Consider the following 22,760-nt stretch of genomic DNA (forward strand, 5'->3'; position numbering starts at 1 on the left):
ACAGTGGAGCATTGACTCCACCTCATGGTTCTTGTTGTTGGATAAACCTAGGAGAAGGGCGTGGGCCCATAGTGCAGGAAAGCACCAAGGTTGGAAGAGTAAAAGAGAAAGCAAGGTAAGTCAGGAAGCAATGAATACATGACGCCAAGCTTAGATTTTAGAAGCCCTGAAGGTTTGTGAGGTCCCTCTCCTCTTGGGCCAATAATGTGATAGGTATATAGACCAATAGATATTCAGGAAAGAAAAGAGAAGGCTGAGAGAGGTCTTTAAAATTATGAAGGGGTTCGATAGGGTTCATGTAGAAAAGATGTTTCCACTCGTAGCGGAGTCCAAAACTAGAGGCCATAAATATAAGAGAGTCGCTAACAAATCCAATAAGGAATTCAGGAGAAACTTCTTTACCCAGAGAATGGTGAGAATGTGGAACTCGCTACCACAAGGAGTAGTTGAAGCGAATAGCATAGATGCATTTAAGGGGAAGCTAGATAAACACATGAGGGAGAAAGGAATAGAAGGATATGCTGATAGGGTGGGAAGAAGTAAAGTAGGAGGAGGCTCGTGTGGAGCATTATCACCGGCACAAACCTGTTTGGCCGAATGGCCCGTTTTTATGCTGTAAGTTCTATGTCATTCAATGACAGGAAGCGACCAGCTTTGGTCCCCCTCTGGTAAAACAGCACAACTTTCGATATCTCCTGGAGTCACTCAGTATCTATTGATTTGATATTTCAGTTCGTACTGCGATGGCGAATTACGCTGAAGGGAAAAATTAAAAATAATGCTGTTAAAAGCGAGGTTTCAATTTTATTGTTGCTTCAACCACTGCAGGATAAAAATAGCTCCATTATTATTCAGTTTATAGCATTGGAAAAGTGAGCCCTCTGGCAGAACTCTGCACCTCGAGCATTGAGGTGGGCTATGTGTGACCAACAGTATATAATCAGCATATAATTAGTGTCATTGAGACCTGTCTCCACATTCGCTATGTGACTACTCAGCAGCAGGCATTTAAAAACTAAGGGTGTTACTGCGTAAAATTAAAATATTTTGATTACATCTCTGTAAATATAGATTTTAATATCGTTGAATAAAGGTCAATATTCTAACTTCTTATAATTAGTGTATAATGTCACTGGGAATTCATGTGGGTTTTAGCTCCCCTCTCTCCTCCCCACCAAAAGTTTGAAACTGTAGTCTGAGAGCCTGCCCTTTCTCTTGTCAGAATTTCAAATGATTCTATTTTTGACATGAACCTTTAGCCACTGTCTTCAGCCTCCGCCACGAACTCCGCACCCTTGCCACCAATCCCATCACGCCTCCCGGCCGCTGTCTCAGGTTGAGCCAGATCGTACTCAATCTTCGCATCCTATTCGACCCGGAGCTGGACTTCCACCCCCGTGATCCTCTCCGTCACAAAGACCGCCTAGTTGCAACTCTTGGAATGGTCCTCACCTCCGCCCCTGCCTCAGCCCATCTGCTGCTGAAAACCCCATCCATGCCTTTGTCATCTCGAGACTCGGACTATTCTAATGCTCGCCTGGCCGGCCTATCATCCTCCGTAAGCTTCAGCTCATCCGAAACTCTGCTGCCCGCATCCTATCCCGCACCATCCCAATCACCTACCACCTCGCTAGCCTACATTGGCTCCTGGTATCCCCACTTAAGATTCTCATCCTCGTCGTTAAGTTCCATCATGGCCTCGCGCCTCCCTAGCTCTGTAACCCCTTCTAGGCCTACAACCCTCAGAGAAATCATTCTTCCAACTCTGGCCTCTTGTGCACCCCCCTCCCTTCAATCTACCAGTGGTGGCTGTGCCTTCAGTTGTCTAGGCCGTACACTTTGAAATTCCCTCCTTAAACTTCTCCGCCTCTCCAACTACCTCTTCTCCTTTAAGACCGTCCTTAAATCACACCTCAGGTCAACCTTCCTAATATTTCCTTCTTTGGCTCGACATCTATTTTTCATCTCTGTGAAGTGCCATGGGATATTTGTCTACATTAATGGCACTATGTAAATACAAGTTGTTATCATCATGCCCCAGCACTCTGGAACTCCCTCCCATTTTCCTCAAAAACGGCTACTCTTCAACCATCCTCCTAAAAAGAACTCCTGCTTGATGTTGAGCCCCTCTTTGCAAAGCATCGAGAGACATTTCATTACATTAGAGGTGTTTTCTATAACACCAACAACTTACATTTCTATCAACTACAACCACTTGGTAAAAGGGGTGATTATCAAACAAAATTTGACACCGAGCCACGTAAGGAGATATTAGGACAGGTGACCAAAAGCTTGGTCAAAGAGATGGGTTTTAAGGAGCGTCTTAAAGGAGGTGAGAGAGGTAGAGAGGCGGAGAGATCTAGGGAGGGAATTCAAGAGCTTAGGGCCTAGTCAGCTGAAGGCACGGCCGCCAATGGGGGGAGTGATTAAAATCGGGGATGCTCAAGAGGCCAGAATTGGAGGAGTGCAGAAATCTCAGAGGGTTTTAGGGCTGGACGAGGTCACAGAAGTAGAGAGGGGGGGGGAGGAATTTGAAAACAAGGATGAGAATTTTAAAATCGAGCGCTGCCAGACCAGGAGGCAATGTAGGTCAGCGAGCACAGGGGTGATGGGTGAACGGGACTTGGTGCGAGTTAGGATACGGGCAGCAGAGTTTTGGATGAGCTCAAGTTTACGGAGGGTGCAACGTAGGAGGCCGTATTCATTCCATGCAAAGAGATACCTCAGAGCACTCTACAGGGCAGTGAATAAATTATGTACACTGTTGTTCTGAAGCTGGTTATAATGAACATCTTGAATTGTTCTAGCTGCACATGGAAATACATGTGACACGTCCCTGGAGAGCTAAGGAGTTTAATTTACTTCTCTTGTTATTTTTCATGAATCGGTTTTTGTAATTATATTTTGAGTCATGTTTGTAGAATATTCTGGTGCCAGAACCGGTGTTTAAGGCCATAAAAAAGAGTGGAATGCGAAAACGCTTAGTTAGTCAATTGTCACAGTTTGTGTAAAATGACAGGCAAGTGGCTTTATCAGAACAACAACGTGACTGGCTTTGGTTATGTATTTTTTTGAGGCTATGTTTATAAAAAGAAAATGAAAGACATGCATTTATATAGCGCCATTCTTGACCTCAGGATGTCCCAAAGTGCTTTAGAGCTAATTAAGTATTTTTGTAGTCACTGTTGTAATGCCGTGTTTTGATTGCGCCGCGAGACCTTTGACCTTCGCCCGCCTTTAGTAAGTACCTGAGCATAATTGTTTTAAATGGACAACAGTCGCATTCCTTCCCGTGGCGGTCTGCCTACCAGCCGTCAGTATTCACGTCAATCAAATTGCCTGTTGTGCAGAGCTTGCAATGGGTCAGGTGTGTTAGAGCAGATTATCCTGCTTGGTCTTCCTGGAATTGGCCAAAGTGAGTCCAACCGCCCCCCCCCAACAAAGAGCATCCCTCACCGCTCCAGGTGACAGATTCCATTTTCTACCTTTTGCTTGTTCCAGGGCTTTGCCAGCTGGGAGTCTGAGACCACAGTAAATGTGTATAGTGGCCAAACGACCACAGGGACAAAGGCACTTTTTGTTTTGTAAACTGCCACTGGATTCTGAATATTAACACGTAAGCCTTTGTTGTTCCGTATGCATTATGACATTACCATGGTTACCCTATGGAGGTACAAGAACTCCCTTTCTTGGGGACTGGACACGGCGTAACATTTAAAATCAATCAAATGCAGCTAGTGTAGAAGTACTTATATCTCAAGTAGCAATTCCTGCCCGGGTCATTAGCAAAGTATGGTTTTACTTAAGTTTAATTTTCATTATAAAAGCTTTTTCGAATGAGACTCAGGTATATACTGGAATAAACAGGTCCGGTTAGTACAACTGTAGGTATTAAAATCATTGTAATACAGGCCTGTCAAACTCTGTTCCTTCATGCCTTGAAGTAATGACCACCATGTATTTATGTAACCTTTCAGCTTTGAGAAACTGTCAGGAGGCTCACATATTCCCTATTGGAGACTGACAAGTGTCAACGTTGAGACAGTCCAGATCCATTCAGTTTGGGGTTGAATGTGGGCTCTTCGGGCTCCACTGATGACTCAGTTGATACGTGCACTGTGCCACGTGATACAGATTAGGTCAGTCTGGGAAGGTCCCGGATTCACTCTGTGGTCCTGGTTTAAGTGAATTCAGCCAGGGCTAGGATGCTACAATTGGTGTCGGTGCTCCCTCCCCCTCCCGTGGTGAGTAAGGAACGAAGAAGTCACCCACGGTTCCCTCGCTTGATTGTTAACAGGAGAACCCAGGAAAGTTTGATAAGTCAGGCTGTAGCTCCCACTTTCCCCCAGCAGTCCAATGAGCCACTTGGGTGAGACTTTGTAAGGCTGCTCATGCCTGTAGAACTGTATCCCCTGATGGGGATACAGGTCTACAGGAGAGGTTATAGTTCTGGACTATCAGCCCAGAGGTTGTGAGTTCAAACCAGGGCAACTTGTGAAACTGAATTCAATAAACCTGGTCATTTGTAGGCTAGTACCAGAAAATGACCTGCTACCCCTACCTGATTTGGCCAAAGTGTAACTCCACATAGGTGTTGTCCATATAGAATCTTGAGGCATGGAAGGAGGCCATTTGGCCCATCGTGCCTGTGCTAGTCCTTTGAAAGAGTTATCCAATTAGCCCCACTCCCCCGCACTTGACCCCAGAGCCCTCTCAAGAACAAATAAATTGGGCTTTGCATACTTAGGATAAAAATAATATTTTAATTGTTTCAAAACTTCACATTCACCAATCTGTAGTTCAGGTTCAGAAATGCGAGATGCTGTGTTAGAGCATTAGAGCAGCTAGAGCATTAGAATCCCTACTGCCTGGTCATGGATGTTGTGCATACCCAGAATCTGAGCAAGCCAACTGTTCATCTCTAGTATCTGGTTAGATTTGCCATCACACTCATTGACTGCAGGAAATCCAATACAGCCATAGCAACAGGGAAGTTATTTATTTTAAAATGGCAGCAGAGTTTGGCCTCACTACAGATTGGGAATAGAGCAGCTTAATTAGTCTGTGACTGACACCAAAATGTTAATTTGTTGTACTATGTCTCAAATTGCATGGTTTTCCAGTGTACTTTATTCATAGGGTGCCAGGAGGCATGGGAATTTTTATTACGATTATAGTGCTGTTTGTGGGACCTTGCTGTGTGCAAATTGGCTGCTGCATTTCCTACATTTAAACAATGACTACACTTCAAAAGTACTTAATTGGCTTTAAAGCACTTAGGGACGTCCTGAGGTCGTGAAAGGTGCTATATAAATGCAAGTCTCTCTTTCTTTCTGTCTACCTACAAGCTTTTAAAAGTAAAGCTTGGTATCCAGCTAACTGCCACTTCACGTTCTATTTTGCCTTCTCTCTCTGACTCTTTTCAACCTTTGCCACTGCACTGTGGCTCTTGGCCCTCCACCTCGGTTTCTCAGTTCAAAAAAGCCTCGAGAGGAGAATCCCTGGTCAATGTTAGCCTGACTGGAGTTGTTGATAAGTCAACGTGCTGGTGCTCAAGAAACGGTCGTCTCTCGGGTGGATTCTTCACCGGACTGCCCTTTCATCTCGCAAGGCTCAAAAGTGCTCTCAGCTCACCTGAATTATTAAACTCAGGCCTTGTTCTCTGGCAAGTCCCATTGCATCAGTGATTTACTCCATGTGATCTGACTGCTCATGTTTTATAACAAGGGATGCTCCCAATATTTGCACTTAGTACAAATACCTATGGGGCGCGACTCTTTTTATCACAATGTGTTACTTTATTCAATATATGTACATAACAACACCAGCAGCATAAAAACATGAATATCACAATCATCCTTTCAGTGCAACCAAGATGAAAGTGGCTTTGGAATGTACTTTCTTTTGACTGAAATGGCTGCAAATATCAATAACATGCAATTTCATTCAGTTTGTCTCTGATTGGAGCAGAGAATGTTAAAGGGAGATTTGCTACAGGGTGTTCAAAATTATGAGGGTTTTTGATAGAGTAGATGGGGAGAAACTCTTTCCACTGGAAGGAAGATCGGTAACCAGAGGGCACAGATTTAAGGTAATTGGCAAAAAGCCCAGGGGGGAAATGAGGAGAATTTTTTTTACGCAGAGAGTTGTTCCAATCTGGAATGCACTGCCTTGAAAGCAGATTCAGTAGTAATTTTCAAAAGGAAATTGGATAAATACTTGAAAAGGAGAAATTTACAGGGCTATGGGGAAATAACAGGGGAGTGGGACTTATTGGATAGCTCTTTCAAAGAGCCGGAATGGACACGATGGGCCAAATGGCCTCCTTCTGTGCTGTATGATTCTATGTGTTAGGCGTCAAATAACTTATTAAATCACCAGTAGGTTGCTGCTACTTGGGGTATATTTTATCTCATTCGCTAACGTTAGCATTACCCTGTCATGGTTTGTGATTTAAAACTGCTGGTCCAAGGTGGTCCAGAGATCTGACATTTGCTTAGAGCTATCTCTGATGTGGCAATAATGACATAACACCTCCAGTGAAATCACCATTGGGGGAAATGTTTGCTGCAGAAAATATTTACTCCCAAGACTGCATCTAAAGAGAATGTGGGAGCTTTTGGGAACAGGAGATGCTTATTAGGCCCAACAAGCCTGTCCCATTTTGATAGATCAACCCCATCGTCTCACGTTACCCGCAATCCTATTGCTCTCCAGAAGCACATCTAACTGTCTCTTGCTTCCCATTTGTACTGACTGCTTCAAAGGCCTGGCAGCTCTATCTATTACCCCTGGAGTGAAAGATTTCTGTCTGATTTCCCTTCTTGCTCCTAACTTCCTAATCTTTTAACTGGTGTCGCTGGCATCTAAGCCAGTCAATTCCCTTCAAAATCTTGAAAACTTCAATTTGGTCACCTGAAAGTCTTCTCTTTTCCAGAGGAAACAAGCCCAAATTTCCTTAACCTTTTCCTCACAGCTTAAATTCCCGAAAACCAGAACCACCACTATCTCTCAGAACAAGGGATGTCTGAGAAACCTGAGTAAGTGGGCAGAGCTCTTTTTATGTACATAACATTTGGGAAAATATGCTTGTCACTTCCCAGAACATTCTGGGAATTGTAAGGAACTCAAAATGATTAACGTTGCTACCACAGCCAAGTGAAGCAGAAACATGCCCTGGGCTTCCCTTCCCTTGTTAGATTCAAAAGAGGCCACATTGATTTTGTTTTCTTTGTCCTGATTTATTTCTAAGCGATCTTGCAGAAATGAACACTTAATGGCTACAATTCCCAGGATCCCCGTGCTGCTTTGAGAAATTGCCTCCGTGCACTGTGCCTCCCGTGTTCGTGTAAACTGCAGCTTCAGAATAATTATACAGTTCCAGATTAATTCAGTCTGAATCAGAGGAGGTGAGAGGAGGGGGTGGGGAACAAGCTGCCACAGAGGGGAATCATTCGCCCTCTTAATGGCGCACTTACCTTATAGCAGAGCCACTTCCAACTTCTTTGTTACTGTTGTAAGTTAAACAAAGCACCAAAAGACTCAACAGAAGAAATGGTTTCTCCCAGCACCTCGGGAGATGGCTGCATATAGTGATACCACTGTTCCCGGCCAGAATGGAGATGATTGAGTAATTCCCTCATCAATCACGCCTAGAGACTGCACTGCAGTAAGTGGCTGGGATTGATTTTACACACATCATTTCTATATAACTATCCTCCACTCACTGCATTTTGCTGGAGAAATAATCCTGCTTTTATCGGGAGATGTTGCTGTAGTTTCGGCCATGAGTTCTGTTTTCTGTAGTTCGTAGAGACTGTTTAAATAGACTGTTTGCTGCAGTGCGCTGTTTAAGTAGACTCTGTTTACTGTTTGCTGAGTAAATAGACTCTGTTTGCTGTAAGTGCTGACGTAAGGCCCGCCCCACCTCCAACTCATTGGCTGACACCTTGCAACTCATTGGCTAGGCTGACACTTCAGTGCAGTACTGAGGGAGTGTTGCATTGTTGGAGGTGCGGTCTTTGTGATGAGGCATTAACTCAAGGCGGTTCAGGTGGACATAAATTATCTAATTGTACTATTCAAAGAAGAACAGATAGTTCTCCCATTGTCCTGGACAACAATTATCCCTTAACCAATACCACCAAAAAAAATAGATTAACTGGCCATTAATCTCATTTGCTGTTTGTGAGACCTTGCTATGCATGGGTATCGAAGGTGCTATATAAATGCAAGTTCTTTCTTTGCCTACATAACAACAGTGACTGCGCCTCTAAGTAATTCATTGTAAGAAACTTTATTGTAGATACTCATTATGAGGTTATTCAGTGGGCAAATATAACTGCTTATAAATATCAGGCTCCAGGCCAATGGCTTCGTTTCTTTCTCTTTTGTTTAAAGTTTGTTTTGGATTAGGAACAAATTGTCATGTCTGGTGTGTGATGGACACATGCTAGATACAAGACTTCAAAAAGAAAGAAGCATTAATATAGCACCTTATCGTGTCCTCAGGGCATCTCAAAGTATTTGCATCATATGAGTTACTTTTTGAAGTGTAGTTATTGTCGTAATGAAAGAAAAATGTTATTGGCAGGGATTCTTTAAAATGGGCGCCTGGTAAGCAGGGTTGCCATCCATTCTTCCACAGTTGGGGACGGTAAGACAGCCTGGCCTCGTGCAGAGAATTATTTGTGTTACAGATACTTGCAAAACATCACCAAATGCTGCATTTATCCCCCCGCGCCCTCACCCCAGGAAACAGTCTTCCTGTGACACTCCATCTGGTGGCCCAGATAAGAATGAATGAAGCCCAACTCTCGAGCTTCAAATTGAGAATCGAGCATTGACTGCTGGAGTAACAAACTCCACCTCCATTCATTTTTTTTTAACATTGTTTTTCTCCCTGATTTTCTACCCTTTCTTGCAGACAGTGACGTGCCGGGGTATCGGTGTCAGTCACGGCTCAGTGTTAGCACTCTTGCCTCTGAGTCCAGAAGGCCATGGGTTCAAGACCCACTCTAGGACCTGAGCACATAATCTAGGCTGGTACCCCAGTGCAGTACTGAGGGAGTGCTGTACTGTCGGAGGGTGCCATCTCTTGGCTAAGACTTTAAAACAAAGCTCTGTCTGCCTTCTCTCAGGTGGACATGAAAGATCCCATGACCTTCCCTCCATCATAAGGTCAGAAATGGGGATGTTCGCTGATGACTGCACAGCGTTCAGTTCCATTCGCAACCCCACAAATAATGAAGCAGTCCGAGCCCGCATGCAGCAAGACCTGGACAACATCCAGGCTTGGGCTCATAAGTGGCAAGTAACATTCGCGCCAGATAAGTGCCAGGCAATGACCATCTCCAACAAGAGAAAGTCTAACCACCTTCCCTTGACATTCAACGGCATTACCATCGCCGAATCCCGCACCATCAACATCCTGGGGGTCACCATTGACCAGAAACTTAGCTGGACTAGCCATATAAATACTGTGGCTATGAGAGCAGGTCAGAGGCTTGGTATTCTGCGGCGAGTGACTCACCTCCTGACTCCCCAAAGCCTTTCCACCATCTACAAGGCACAAGTCAGGAGTGTGATGGAATACTCTCCACTTGCTTGGATGAGTGCAGCTCCAACAACACTCAAGAAGCTCCACACCATCCAGGACAAAGCAGCCCGCTTGATTGGCACCCCATCCACCACCCTAAACATTCACTCCCTTCACCACCGGCGCACAGTGGCTGCAGTGTGTACCATCCACAGGATGCACTGCAGCAACTCGCCAAGGCTTCTTCGACAGCACCTCCCAAACCCGCGACCTCTACCACCTAGAAGGACAAGAGCAGCAGGTACATGGGAACAACACCACCTGCACGTTCCACCTCCAAGTCACACACCATCCCGACTTGGAAATATATCACCGTTCCTTCATCGTTGCTGGGTCAAAATCCTGGAACTCCCTTCCTAACGGCACTGTGGGAGAACCGTCACCACCCGGACTGCAGCGGTTCAAGAAGGCGGCTCACCACCACCTTCTCAAGGGGCAATTAGGGATGGGCAATAAATGCCGGCCTCGCCAGCGACGCCCACATCCCATGAACGAATAAAAAAAAACTATTTTGAAGAAGAGCTGTTGTCCTGGCCAATATTTATTCCTCAACCACTGTCACTAAAACATTATTACATTGCTGTTTATGGGACCTTACTGTGCTCAAATTGACTGCTACGTTTCCCTATATGACAACAGTGACTACACATCAAAAGTACTTAATTGGCTGTAATGTGCTCTGGGATGTCCTGAGGTTGTAAAAGGCGCTATAGAAATGCAAGTTCTTTCTTTTCTTCCTATGATTCCATGAACGCTGGTAGCTCTCTGGTCATCATCGATATGTGGGACTAGACAGGGAGTGAGAGCAGTCTGCTTCAGCATGCAGGCCATCGTATAGTGACACTGGGCGGTGATCTGGAGGAACCCTGCCTGCTTGTTCTCACCTTCTTTAACCCAATGGCACTGAAGTGATTTGTGAAGCCCCATCTGAGAGCAGCCAACTCATCACGGACCAGCCATCGAATGTGGCACCTTCCTGAGTCGCAAAGCTCCCTCCCACCTGGCACAGGGCACTTGCCCAGCGAGACACAGTGAAGCCTCACCCACCACTTATTTATCTCTGCTTTGAACCATGGTAACAGGACGGACAGGATTTCTTTTAAATACATGGCTAGAGGACTCATGAATAGTTGCAGAACTTCAAAAAGGAATCTAGTCCTGGAGTTATTTTTTTAAACTCAGTTTTCAGTGAGGTAGCAGATCCTTCAGTGTCCAAATGCCATTCATTGCTCATAGCTCACCAGGTTTCTGAGGGGAGGGGGTTCCACTCTGTCCAGCTAAAAGTAGCAGCCAAGCAATTATTTGCTTACTTGCGTAATTAATGTCTCTTATAATTGATGGCTTATTGGATAACTAAACAGTGCGCCTTAGATCTTTAGTTTTCATTAAAAGGGACAGGCAGCTTTGCTGCGTGCTTTATGTGCAGCACGCAGCAAAGGGAGAGCAAATAAAAATGCCTGCTGAGAAACATCAGCCTCAAGATTTACAGGGAAACAAATCAGTTGTGATCTGAACGTTGCTTATGGACGTGTCATAAAATTTGGGGAGATTAAGCTGCGGTGGAGGACATAAATCACATTCATGCTTGAATTAAGTGCCCCTCGGTACACATTTAAAATGCTGCAGTGCGGAGAAAGCAAAGTCTCTGTGGAGCTCTCTCAACATGACACCAGGGAGTGACGATGTTTTTCCCCTTGAAGTGTCCGTGGCCTTTGCATTGTTCGCCAACCTGTTGTCACTTCTCTTCCTAAAAGAACACTTCAAGGGCTGTTTTCACTGCTAATGAGAGACTAATGTGCGGCTCATAGTGGTTTCATTCTGAGGAGAATAACTGCACATCTTTGCTCATCTTTTTAACTCCGGGTTGATTTTGTTATTGAACAAAAGTTTTTAAAAAGTGACTCTCTTTTGCTGTAATTTTCTGTCTCCCTCTCTCTATATTTCTGTTTGTTATCCTCTCTATATGGCTTTAGCACGCTTTGGCCATCTAAATTTGTCTCTGCCTCTGACTCTTTTTGTCACCCTTTCCAACTCCCTCGTTATCTCCCTCCCTCTCTCCTCTCTCTTCTGTATATCTTGTATTCTCTGTATGCCTCTCACACATGTTGCCGTGTTGATATACTAAATTCGTTTCATTTACCTTTTTTAAAGCCCACATGCCACACAGTGAATTGGCAGCTAGGTACTGCAGCAAGTTAGGGAGAGGATGAGGCCCAGGCCTGGGAAGAGAGTGGCCATCAGGGAGCTACAGGCATGCACGTGGGTGAGAGAGAAACTGTGGGTGGGAAAGTAATAGGGTGAGATTTCCGGGTGGGACAAAGTAAGGGGTGGGGGGAGCAAGCATGGGAGCGATCAGAATGTGGAGCCTGGATTGGGATAGAGTGAGGATCTGTGGAAGTTGCCTGGGCTCAGATGGGTTGGGGTCAGAGTTGGGGCCAGGGCTAGGAGTAACACTTAGTGCAAGTTATATGATCTTCCTGAGGCCTAAGATGGGAAATGAGGGTTTGGGGCAGGGAAAGCTCTGGGGCTCAGAGGACCTGTTGACTGAACAATTAATTGCTGAGTCAATCAAAAGTACAGATAATACAAAATTCAGAACTGGGGGTCATCGTAACAGACTGGACCAAATCAAGTTCAAGACAACAGCGACAACAACTGGCATTTATACAGCACCTTTAAAGTAGTAAAACATCCCAAGGTGCTTCACAGGGGCGATTATCAAACAAAATTTGACACTGAACCACATAAGGAGATATTAGGACAGGTGACCAAAAGCTTGGTCAAAGAGGTAGGTTTTAAGGAGCGCCTTAAAGGAGGAGAGAGAGGTAATGAGGTGGAGAGGTTTAGGGAGGGAATTCCAGAGCTTAGGACCTAGGCAGCTGAAGGCACGGCCGCCAATGGTGGAGCTATTAAAATCGGGGATGCGCAAGAGGCCAGATTAGGAGGAGCGCGGAGATCTCGGAGGGTGGTAGGGCTGGAGGAGCTTACAGAGATAGGGAGGGACGAATCCATGGAGGGATTTGAAAACAAGGATGAGAATTGTAAAATTTAAACTAAAGAACAGACACTGTCTGGTCCAATAAGGAGTATTGGAGATGAGGCTAGGAGGGTCACGTGGTAACATAAGGAGCCAACCCTACAGGATTGTCCTGGAGTCTCCAAGAATTAAAGATCAATTTCCTGGACACTGTAGCGAGCAAACCCAGGAGAAAAATCATCGGAGCATTAAAAAAAGTTTTTTTTTAGTTTTCTTTGTTTATTAGTTATAAAAATATCGGAGATTGGGGAAAAAAGGCTTTTTGATTGGGCAGGGCGATTGGAGACAGAAGGTCATGTGAAGAAATCTCCAGGTCCAACCAGAGTTGGCAACCCTAAAGATAACTGGTATTGGAAATGGAGCATTTCCCATTGGTGCAGTAGGGGGGTGTTGCTTCTTTGATCGGAGCAAGTAGAGGGAGCTTTGCTTCACATTTAACTGCGTTATGTCTGACTTGGGAGCGCACAATGCTGACAAAAGGTGCCATGAAAGAAAAGTGCTGCATTTCCCCCCCTCCCCATTAACTCCAAGAAGAGCAGGGGAGTTTTCCCTGGTGTCCTGGGCCAATATTTATCCCTCAACCAACATCACTAAAAGAACAGATTATCCGGTCATGATCCCATTGCTGTTTGTGGGATCTTGCTGTGCGGAAATTGGCTGCAACCATTATAACAATGACTACACTTCAAAAATACTTCATTGGCTGTGAAGCATTTTTGAGACATCCTGAGGTCGTGATAGGCGCTGTATAAATGCAAGTTCTTTCTTTTTATAAGCGTCTTCTACATTTGGCACTTCTGTAGTTGGGTCATGGGAGACCAATGTCCGCCCGCTGGATCCTTGTGATCACTAATGATCTCCTGCCAGGCTTGTTGGGCATTGCTTTACTAGGGAGAGTATCCTTCAGTGCCAAAGAGAGCAACCGTCCTTTGCTTCATTTCGACCTGCTTGACTTCAAACGTAGAGTTTGTAAATGTAGGCAGGAACCTTTCAATGTACAAGAAAACGGCATCTCTAAACCCCCTTCCATTGGTGTGCAGGTGAGAATTCAGCCCTTTAAATTCCTGTCAGCTGTGTGGCTATTCCCTTATACAGTCTACTGTGCAGTGGGGGAATTTGCACAGATTAGGTACACGTAGGTCTGGCAAAAACAGCTAAAGAAAAGCATTTGCATTTATATAGCACCATTCACGTCCTTGGGATGTCCCAAAGCACTTTGCAGCCAACGAATTACTTTCGAAGCGTAGCCACTGTTCCTATGCGGTTAAATGCGTCAGCCATTTTGCATGCAGCAAGTTCCCACAAACAGCAGCGAGATGATTAACCAATGTATCAGTTTTGGTGGTGGTAGCTGAGGGACGAATATTGTGCAGGACAATTGTCAACTCGTGAAAAAAAAAATTCCATAGGACCTGTTATCTCACAAGGCAGTTGGGGTCTCATTCTAATATCTCACCTGAAAGACGGCACCTCCAACAATGCAGCACTCCCTCAGTACTGCACTGCAGTGCCAGCCTAGATTATGTGCTCAAGTACTGCAGTGGGATTTGAACCCATGACCTTCTGACTCAGGGATGAGAGCGCTACCAATGAAGCAAGATATGTGCGTTGTCAGTGAGATCGCTCTCATCGTGCCATTCAGTCTTGAACCGCACACGAAAACAGGAATTTCTATCATATAATGTCCAACTGTACAAACACGCACGATTTTCTTAAAGTGACAGGCACATTATCTAAATTAGGCTGCAAGTTGGATACTCAGTTGGCGGAATTCAGTCGACTTCCAATATAGATGATTTGGTCTGTAAATTCACCGTAGCACTGATTGACCGTGGCTTGATCGCCGGGGTTTCCGTCGGCGGACCTTAGGCGCCATGTCAGAGGGGGTTCCCGCCGAGGTGACGGCCGCAGAGTGTTTGTTACAATACTGAGAAAGGAAGATGGCATCTTAATCTTCTGGTAGTTTTTAAGCTCCTCTGTCAAATAACCTTTGTGCTGTAACCTTTCTATAATTCTATAAAGAGTTTTAAAATGTCAAATAGATGCTCGAAGTTGTCGTAAGGAGGTTGAGTTATGTTCAGCGAAGGCTTTCTTAGAGCATCAAAAAGAGATAATTATGGAGTGAATGCCATTTTCTGATGAAATCTAGTGATTCGAGCATAAACACCTAGAGCTGCACCACCCCAAGGATGTGTATTAGGATTATCAGACTAGTGTAAGATAGTGTATGAGCTAGTGTAAGGAGTCTTACAACACCAGGTTATAGACCAACAGCTTTATTTGAAATCACAAGCTTTCGGAGGCTTCCTCCTTCGTCAGGTGACGAAGGAGGAAGCCTCCAAAAGCTTGTGATTTCAAATAAAGCTGTTGGACTATAACCTGGTGTTGTAAGACTTCTTACATTTGTCCACCCCAGTCCATCACCGGCATCTCCACATTATGAGCTAGTGTTTCAACTCAGTTGGAACCAATGTGTGGTAAGGGAGGGGAGGGGTGGGCTGGGACAGGGTAGAGGGATTCCACAGTTTTGAGTCCTGGGAAAGAATGAGTTAGAGCTGGAAAGAGGGCGATGAGCCTTGATTTCACTATGGCTATTAAACCCCAAGCATCAAGACCAGTGGGAGGGAGCTTCGAGGCTGGGAATTTCCTCGGCCCCAGCCTGGAATTGTCAAGTGGTTGAAACACCAGGTGGAAGGAGACTGTTAGTCCCCAACCAAAAGGGGGCTGGAATTGAGGCTTATATCAGCGGTGGGCCTCTGCTGCAATAACCCCCCCTCCCCCCACCCCACCCCACCTGCTATGACGGGTGCCCGAGATGTACCCACTGGCGGGTGGTCGCCAGGAATATTTTAATAGGGAACCCTCCCCTGGCCTGGATATTTTCACAGGATCAGTGGCAAAGGCTCCTGGTGAGCAGATCCCCGCACTTACGCAAGATATTAAGGGGAACGGATAGGGTGGATAGAGAGAAACTATTTCCACTGGTTGGGGATTCTAGGAGTAGGGGGCACAGTCTAAAAATTAGAGCCAGACCTTTCAGGAGTGAGATTAGAAAACATTTCTATTGTCACTCCTGACATCTGTAGTGGGTAAGTTGTTAGAGGGTATTCTGAGAGACAGGATCTACAGGCATTTGGAGAGGCAGGGACTGATTAGGAACAGTCAGCATGGTTTTGTGAGAGGAAAATCATGTCTCACGAATTTGATTGAGTTTTTTGAAGGGGTAACCAAGAAGATAGATGAGGGCTGTGCAGTAGACGTGGTCTACATGGACTTTAGCAAAGCCTTTGACAAGGTACCGCATGGTAGGTTGTTACATAAGGTTAAATCTCACGGGATCCAAGGTGAGGTAGCCAATTGGATACAAAATTGGATTGACGACAGAAGACAGAGGGTGGTTGTCGAGGATTGTTTTTCAAACTGGAGACCTGTGACCAGCGGTGTGCCTCAGGGATCGGTGCTGGGTCCGCTGTTATTTGTTATTTATATTAATGATTTGGATGAGAATTTAGGAGGCATGGTTAGTAAGTTTGCAGATGACACCAAGATTGGTGGCATTGTGGACAGTGAAGAAGGTTATCTAGGATTGCAACGGGATCTTGATAAATTGGGCCAGTGGGCCAATGAATGGCAGATGGAGTTTAATTTAGATAAACGTAAGGTGATGCATTTTGGTAGATCGAATCGGGCCAGGACCTACTCCGTTAATGGTAGGGCGTTGGGGAGAGTTATAGAACAAAGAGATCTAGGAGTACAGGTTCATAGCTCCTTGAAAGTGGAGTCACAGGTGGATAGGGTGGTGAAGAAGGCATTCAGCATGCTTGGTTTCATTGGTCAGAACATTGAATACAGGAGTTGGGATGTCTTGTTGAAGTTGTACAAGACATTAGTAAGGCCACACTTGGAATACTGTGTACAGTTCTGGTCACCCTATTATAGAATGGATATTATTAAACTAGAAAGAGTGCAGAAAAGATTTACTAGGATGCTACCGGGACTTGATGGTTTAATTTATAGGGAGAGGTTGGATAGACTGAGACTTTTTTCCCTGGAGAGTAGGAGGTTAAGGGGTGATCTTATAGAAGTCTATAAAATAATGAGGGGCATAGATAAGGTCGATAGTCAAAATCTTTTCCCAAAGGTAGGGGAGTCTATAACGAGGGGGCATAGATTTAAGGTGAGAGGGGAGAGATACAAAAGGGTCCAGAGGGGCAATTTTTTCACTCAAAGGGTGGTGAGTGTCTGGAACGAGCTGCCAGAGGCAGTAGTAGAGGCGGATACAATTTTGTCTTTTAAAAAGTATTTGGACAGTTACATGGGTAAGATGGGTATAGAGGGATATGGGCCAAGTGCAGGCAATTGGGACTAGCTTAGTGGTATAAACTGGGCGACATGGACATGTTGGGCCGAAGGGCCTGTTTCCATGTTGTAAACTTCTATGATTCTATTCTACACACAAAGGGTGGTAGAGATTTGGAACTTTCTTCTGCAAACGGCAATTGATGCTAGCTCAATTGCTAAATTTATATGTGAGATAGATAGCTTTTTGGCAACCAAAGGTATTAAGGGATGTGGGCCAAATGCAGGTATATGGAGTTAGATCACAGATCAGCCATGATCTTATCAAATGGCGGAGCAGGCACGAGGGGTTTAATGGCCTACTCCTGTTCCTATGTTCCTATCACTGGACCACAAATTTTCAGACCCCCCCGGAGTAGATTTTCGACTTGCCACCCTGTGAAATCACTGGAAATGAAAATCAGATGGTTTCTATATCAGGCGGCTTAACCACAGTGCCAGTTTTACGTTGGCATTCTACCCTCACCCACCCATCTCTTTAAATAGGATTAATACTGGTATGTAAACAACATCCTTATTTAACCATTTGCCCATACACTGATGCCATTTAGGCTTGTACTCCCTTGAGTATAGAAGATTGAGGGGTGATCTAATTGAGGTGTTTATGATTAAATGAGTTGATAGGGTAGATAGAGAGAAACTATTTCCTGTGGTGGGGGAATCCAGAACAGGGGGGGCAGAACCTTAAAATTAGAGCTGGGCCGTTCAGAAGTGATATCAGGAAGCACTTCTTCACACAAAGGGTAGTGGAAATCTAGAATTCTCTCCCTCAAAAAACTATTGAGGCTGGGGGTCCATTGAAAATTTCAAAACTCAGATCGATAGATTTTTGTTAGGCAAGGGGATTAAGGGTTATGGAACCAAGGTGGGTAGATGGTGTTCAGATGCAGATCATCCATGATTTAATTGAATGGTGGAACAGGCTCGAGGGGCTGAATGGCCTACTGTTTCTATGTACGCGCTGTGCCTCAGTTCCATTGTGCCCATCTGCAATAATGACGTCTCTTTCTGTCTTCCAGTGCCGGTCAAAAGCAAACAAACTTCAACAGCCGTAGGTGTTTTAATAAACCCCAAGCCCCTAAGCATAGACTAGAATAGAAGAGTATTTAAATGTGTGGGATACTTCCCTTTGCAAAGCAGGACGATTGAATTATATCCTGGAACACAGCCAAACCAGGAGAAACTCTCAAGGGTCTTTTCAATGATATGCACAATTGAGCTGTAAGCTTGTTTGAAATTAACGGTAATACATTGAATGATAGTTTCAGAATCCTTTTAAATGAAGAAGCAGAATATTTTATTAGGCAGAACAATTAAAATAAGTATTAATGGAGAGGAAATATGTTGTTATAGCTCTAATCAAATAGGTAAAGATTAGGGGATTGGGAGTTGCAGTGGAATTGACGCATTCTTCCCTTCACCTCTGAGACTGCAGTCTGAATCTAGTGTAGACCAATGGGATGAAATTATCTCTCTCTGATGGCTATAGAGGTCCTACACAAAATTCGTGTGGTTAGACTTTTTCTCCCGTTTTCTCCCAACGGTGGTGACCCTTGCCGGACTACAGTTCCCCGGGCACTGACAGCTCTCCAGTACGGTAAATGCTGGCAGGCTATTTTATCACGGTGGGCCTCACAGCCAAGCCTGATCCTGCCTTCACTCCTGCCCATGCCTTCCATCAGGAGTCACTGAATAGTGACCATAAAGGGGAACCTTGGGGTGGTCACCAAGGGGCACTGGTAATTATAGCTCCCCGATAACTGCGAGATCAATTAATTCCGCAGAGACTGGAAATCAAAGCTGGGATCTTCTGAGCACTACAAAGGCAGTTCGATTATCTACCAGTCCATTGCAGCCTCACAAGTTTGGGAAGTCTTTACCTGGTTTCTGTTGGGCACAGAACTGCCCACAGTTTGCACAAATTGGCACCAAATTGGTAAACTTACTTATAGAGGCTGTTAAAATATCTGGAATTAATTGGTGCATTGGTGCCACAAGGGGAGAAACCGTAAAGTAGGAGGGTTGAGGTATATTGCTGGGCAGCATAGCAGAAGCTTTACTCGATATCTAGCCAGTGCTATACTTTGCCTGTGAATACTTCATGCTGAAAATTTGTGCAAAAAAGGTTTTTCATTGCCCCAAATTCACATTCTGCATCTTGAAAACATTCCCCCAGAAATATAGATTTTTTTTTTGAACTGTTAAAATGAATTAACATACAATAAATGGAGATTCTGTGCTGTAAGATTACCAGTAAGGATTAGTTCTAACTGGGAACTAGCATTGATATTTGGTAGGGAAAGCGATTGATTCTTATGAGAGCTAGTGTAGTGTATGGTATATTGTAAAATCTGGGACCAGCCAGAAGGCCAAAATGGGCTCATCAGACCCCCTACATTCCTATGATACTATGACTGAAGGTGGGTGTTCTCAGGCCTCTAAAAATGCAGGTTGTTTTTTAACTGAGAAATTTAGGTGAAGGACAAGGCCTTTAGGGGAGGACACCACGAGGATTGAAAAGAGGAGATGAGGGTTGATTCCACGAGCTCGCGTTCCCAATGTGGAGCCACCCTCGTAGGACGTGCAGGTCAGAGAATCAGGGCAATCGCATTGTAGCCCTATCGCTGACTCATGCTGCTTGTAAGCCCGCTTCCCTGCTGGGCGTGTAGAATTGCCCCTAAGGTAAATCAGGAGGTAGTGGTCAGGTTATACCAAGCATGGGTTTTAAAAAGCTAAAAGTGTGAGGAAGGGAAGACTGAAGGTGGTAGGGAGTCGCACAGTGTGGACATCCTGGAAAAGAGTGGGTTAGAGTAGGAGATGGTGCAATGTTCCAAGCCACTTGGAGGCGAGTGGGCTCGATGGGATGGGATGTTGTTGTTGATCCCCCTGCCTGTTTCCCTTTCTGTCCTATAGGGCAGCACCCGATCTCTTTCCTGTCGCTTCCTCCCAACAACCCATCTGGAATTACGCAGAAGCCATTAACTCACAAGGATTGATACACTGACTCTCTGTGGCATGGGGCTGTTGTGTATAATAACTGTGATTTATAACATTGGGGAAAAACAGATAGATACTGTAGAATGTCAGAACAGTCTGTACCAGGAGGCATCCTACTCAACTAACTATCATATCAAGTTCCAGAAATTGACATGAAATTAACATCTCCACAAAAGTTAGATGTTATCTTTTTAATAATCTATTTTCTTGTCATGGTTTTTTAAACTGATGTTGATTTTATATAACAAAGTAAATTATGCTCAAGAATCCGGTAAATTGCAAACTTTCTTATGACAGACACTGGTTGTTAAAATATGCTCATTAGACTTATCTTCCCTCCCCCCAAGGGAAGATAATTCACTTGCAGATTCAAATCCAATGGGGGTTGTCTGATAATGAAGAGATAACTAAATTGGTGCATCGTATTGCAATTAAATACCCTGACAACTAGCTGATCTACACAGCTGAATGTCAAAGGTCACTAGAGACTTGATTGCATTTCTGTCTCTAATGTTCTCACAGTGTTACCTTGCGCATCAGAGAAAATTGACTCCAAAGTGTTCCATTTACCGTGCTTCCAATGTAATTCCCAGGTTGTGTCTACAATGGTGATACTCAAAATATAGCCAAACAGCCATTTGTGGATCTTTTCCCTTCACCTGTGGCCCTCAGCAGATTCGCTGCTTCAAATGACTCCAAGATCTCAATTTACAAACTGCCCAGGTGTGGGATGTTAGCCAAGCTGGGGTTCAGTGATGGCTCCTCCTTTTCCTCATACCACAGTCTTGGCGCGGAGTAGATGGAGGGAGCTTTGTTTTGTATCCCAATAGTTCTTCATCTGATCCTGGAGTGTGTGATGTTGTTTAAAGGTTCTCTGTCCTTCAGACTGGGATTCCTCACTTTGACGAGGATAAAACTTCACCAAGAAGCTGCAGAGACAACAATCTAGTCGTTTTTCCTCATGAGTCTGGTTTTGCAAAGATTTTGAATTGATGATAGGGTAGATAGAGAGAAACTATTTCCTCTCATTTCTAGGCCGTTCGGGGATGACGTCAGAAAGCACTTCTTCATACCAAGGATAGTGGAAATCTGGAACTCTCTCCCCCGAAAAGCTGTTGAGGCTGGGGGTCAATTGAAAATGTCAAAACTGAGATTGATAGATGTTTGGTAGGCAGAGGTATTAAGGGATATGGAACCAAGGTGGGTAAATGGAGTTAAGATACAGATCAGCCATGATCTAATTGAATGGCGGGACAGGCTCGAGGGGCTGAACGGCCTATTCCTGTTCCTATGTTCTGATGATGTCAGGGCAGAAAGTCTCCCTGCCTGATTTATGTTGAATTTATACGACTCCGATGCAGTGCTTTCAGGTAATGTGGAATGTGGAGATGGAAAATTAGGGAGTGAACTATAGGGGGAGAAGGGTAGTTACACTTTGTGAAAGACCCACTTGAACTTCTAACTAGTGCCAATTGGGAGTCCTCCTGCATTACAACAGTGACTACATTTCAAAAAGCACTTCATTGGCTGTAAAGTGGTTTGGGAGGTTGTGAAAAGCGCTATATAAATGCAAGTTCTGTCTTTTCTTTTCCTGGAAAGCAGCTTGGCCATATAAGAACATAAGAAATAGGAGCAGGAGTAGGCCAATCAGCCCCTCGAGCATGCTCCGCCATTCAATAAGATCATGGCTGATCTGATCCTAACCTCAAATCTAAATTCATGTCCAATTTCCTGCCCGCTCCCTGTAACCCCCAATTCCCTTTACTTCTAGGAAACTGTCTATTTCTGTTTTAAATTTATTTAATGATGCAGCTTCCACAGCTTCCTGGGGCAGCAAATTCCACAGACCTACTATCCTCTGAGTGAAGAAGTTTCTCCTCATCTCAGTTTTGAAAGAGCAGCCCCTTATTCTAAGATTATGCCCCCTAGTTCTAGTTTCACCCATCCTTGGGAACATCCTTACCGCATCCACCCGATCAAGCCCCTTCACAATCTTGTATGTTTCAATAAGATCGCCTCTCATTCTTCTGAACTCCAGTGAGTAGAGTCCCAATTTACTCAACCTCTCCTCATATGTCCGCCCCCTCATCCCCGGGATTAACCGAGTGAACCTTCTTTGTACTGCCTCGAGAGCAAGTATGTCTTTTCTTAAGAATGGACACCAAAACTGTATGCAGTATTCCAGGTGCGGTCTCACCAATACCTTATATAACTGCAGCAATACCTCCCTGTTTTTATATTCTATCCCCCTAGCAATAAAAGCCAACATTCTATTGGCCTTCTTGATCACCTGCTGCACCTGCATACTAACTTTTTGATTTTCTTGCACTAGGACCCCCAGATCCCTTTGTACTGCAGTACTTTCCAGTCTCTCGCCATTAAGATAATAACTTGCTCTCTGATTTTTCCTGCCAAAGTGCATAACCTCACATTTTCCAATATTGTATTGCATCTGCCAAATCTCCGCCCACTCACCCAGCCTGCCTATATCCCCTTGTAGGTTTTTAATGTCCTCCTCACTCTCTACTTTCCCTCCTATCTTTGTATCATCTGCAAACTTTGATATGTTACACTCGGTCCCCTCCTCCAAATCGTTAATATAGATTGTAAGGAGTTGGGGACCCAGCACCAACCCCTGCGGAACACCACTGGCTACTGGTTGCCAGTCCGAGAATGAACCATTTATCCCAACTCTCTGCTTCCTGTTAGATAACCAATCCTCCACCCATGCCAGAATATTGCCCCCAATCCAGTGATTCTTTATCTTGA

At 44.6% G+C, this 22,760-nt stretch overlaps 1 protein-coding gene across 1 annotated transcript in view; it reads left to right on the forward strand.

Annotated features, from left to right (window-relative positions):
• The window catches only part of wscd2 (WSC domain containing 2), a 208,760-nt gene that overhangs the window by 173,895 nt on the left and 12,105 nt on the right, over window positions 1-22,760 (forward strand). The window lies entirely within an intron of this gene.

The sequence above is a fragment of the Heptranchias perlo genome, chromosome 25 (genome assembly GCF_035084215.1).
Source record: "Heptranchias perlo isolate sHepPer1 chromosome 25, sHepPer1.hap1, whole genome shotgun sequence".
NCBI lineage: Eukaryota > Metazoa > Chordata > Chondrichthyes > Hexanchiformes > Hexanchidae > Heptranchias > Heptranchias perlo.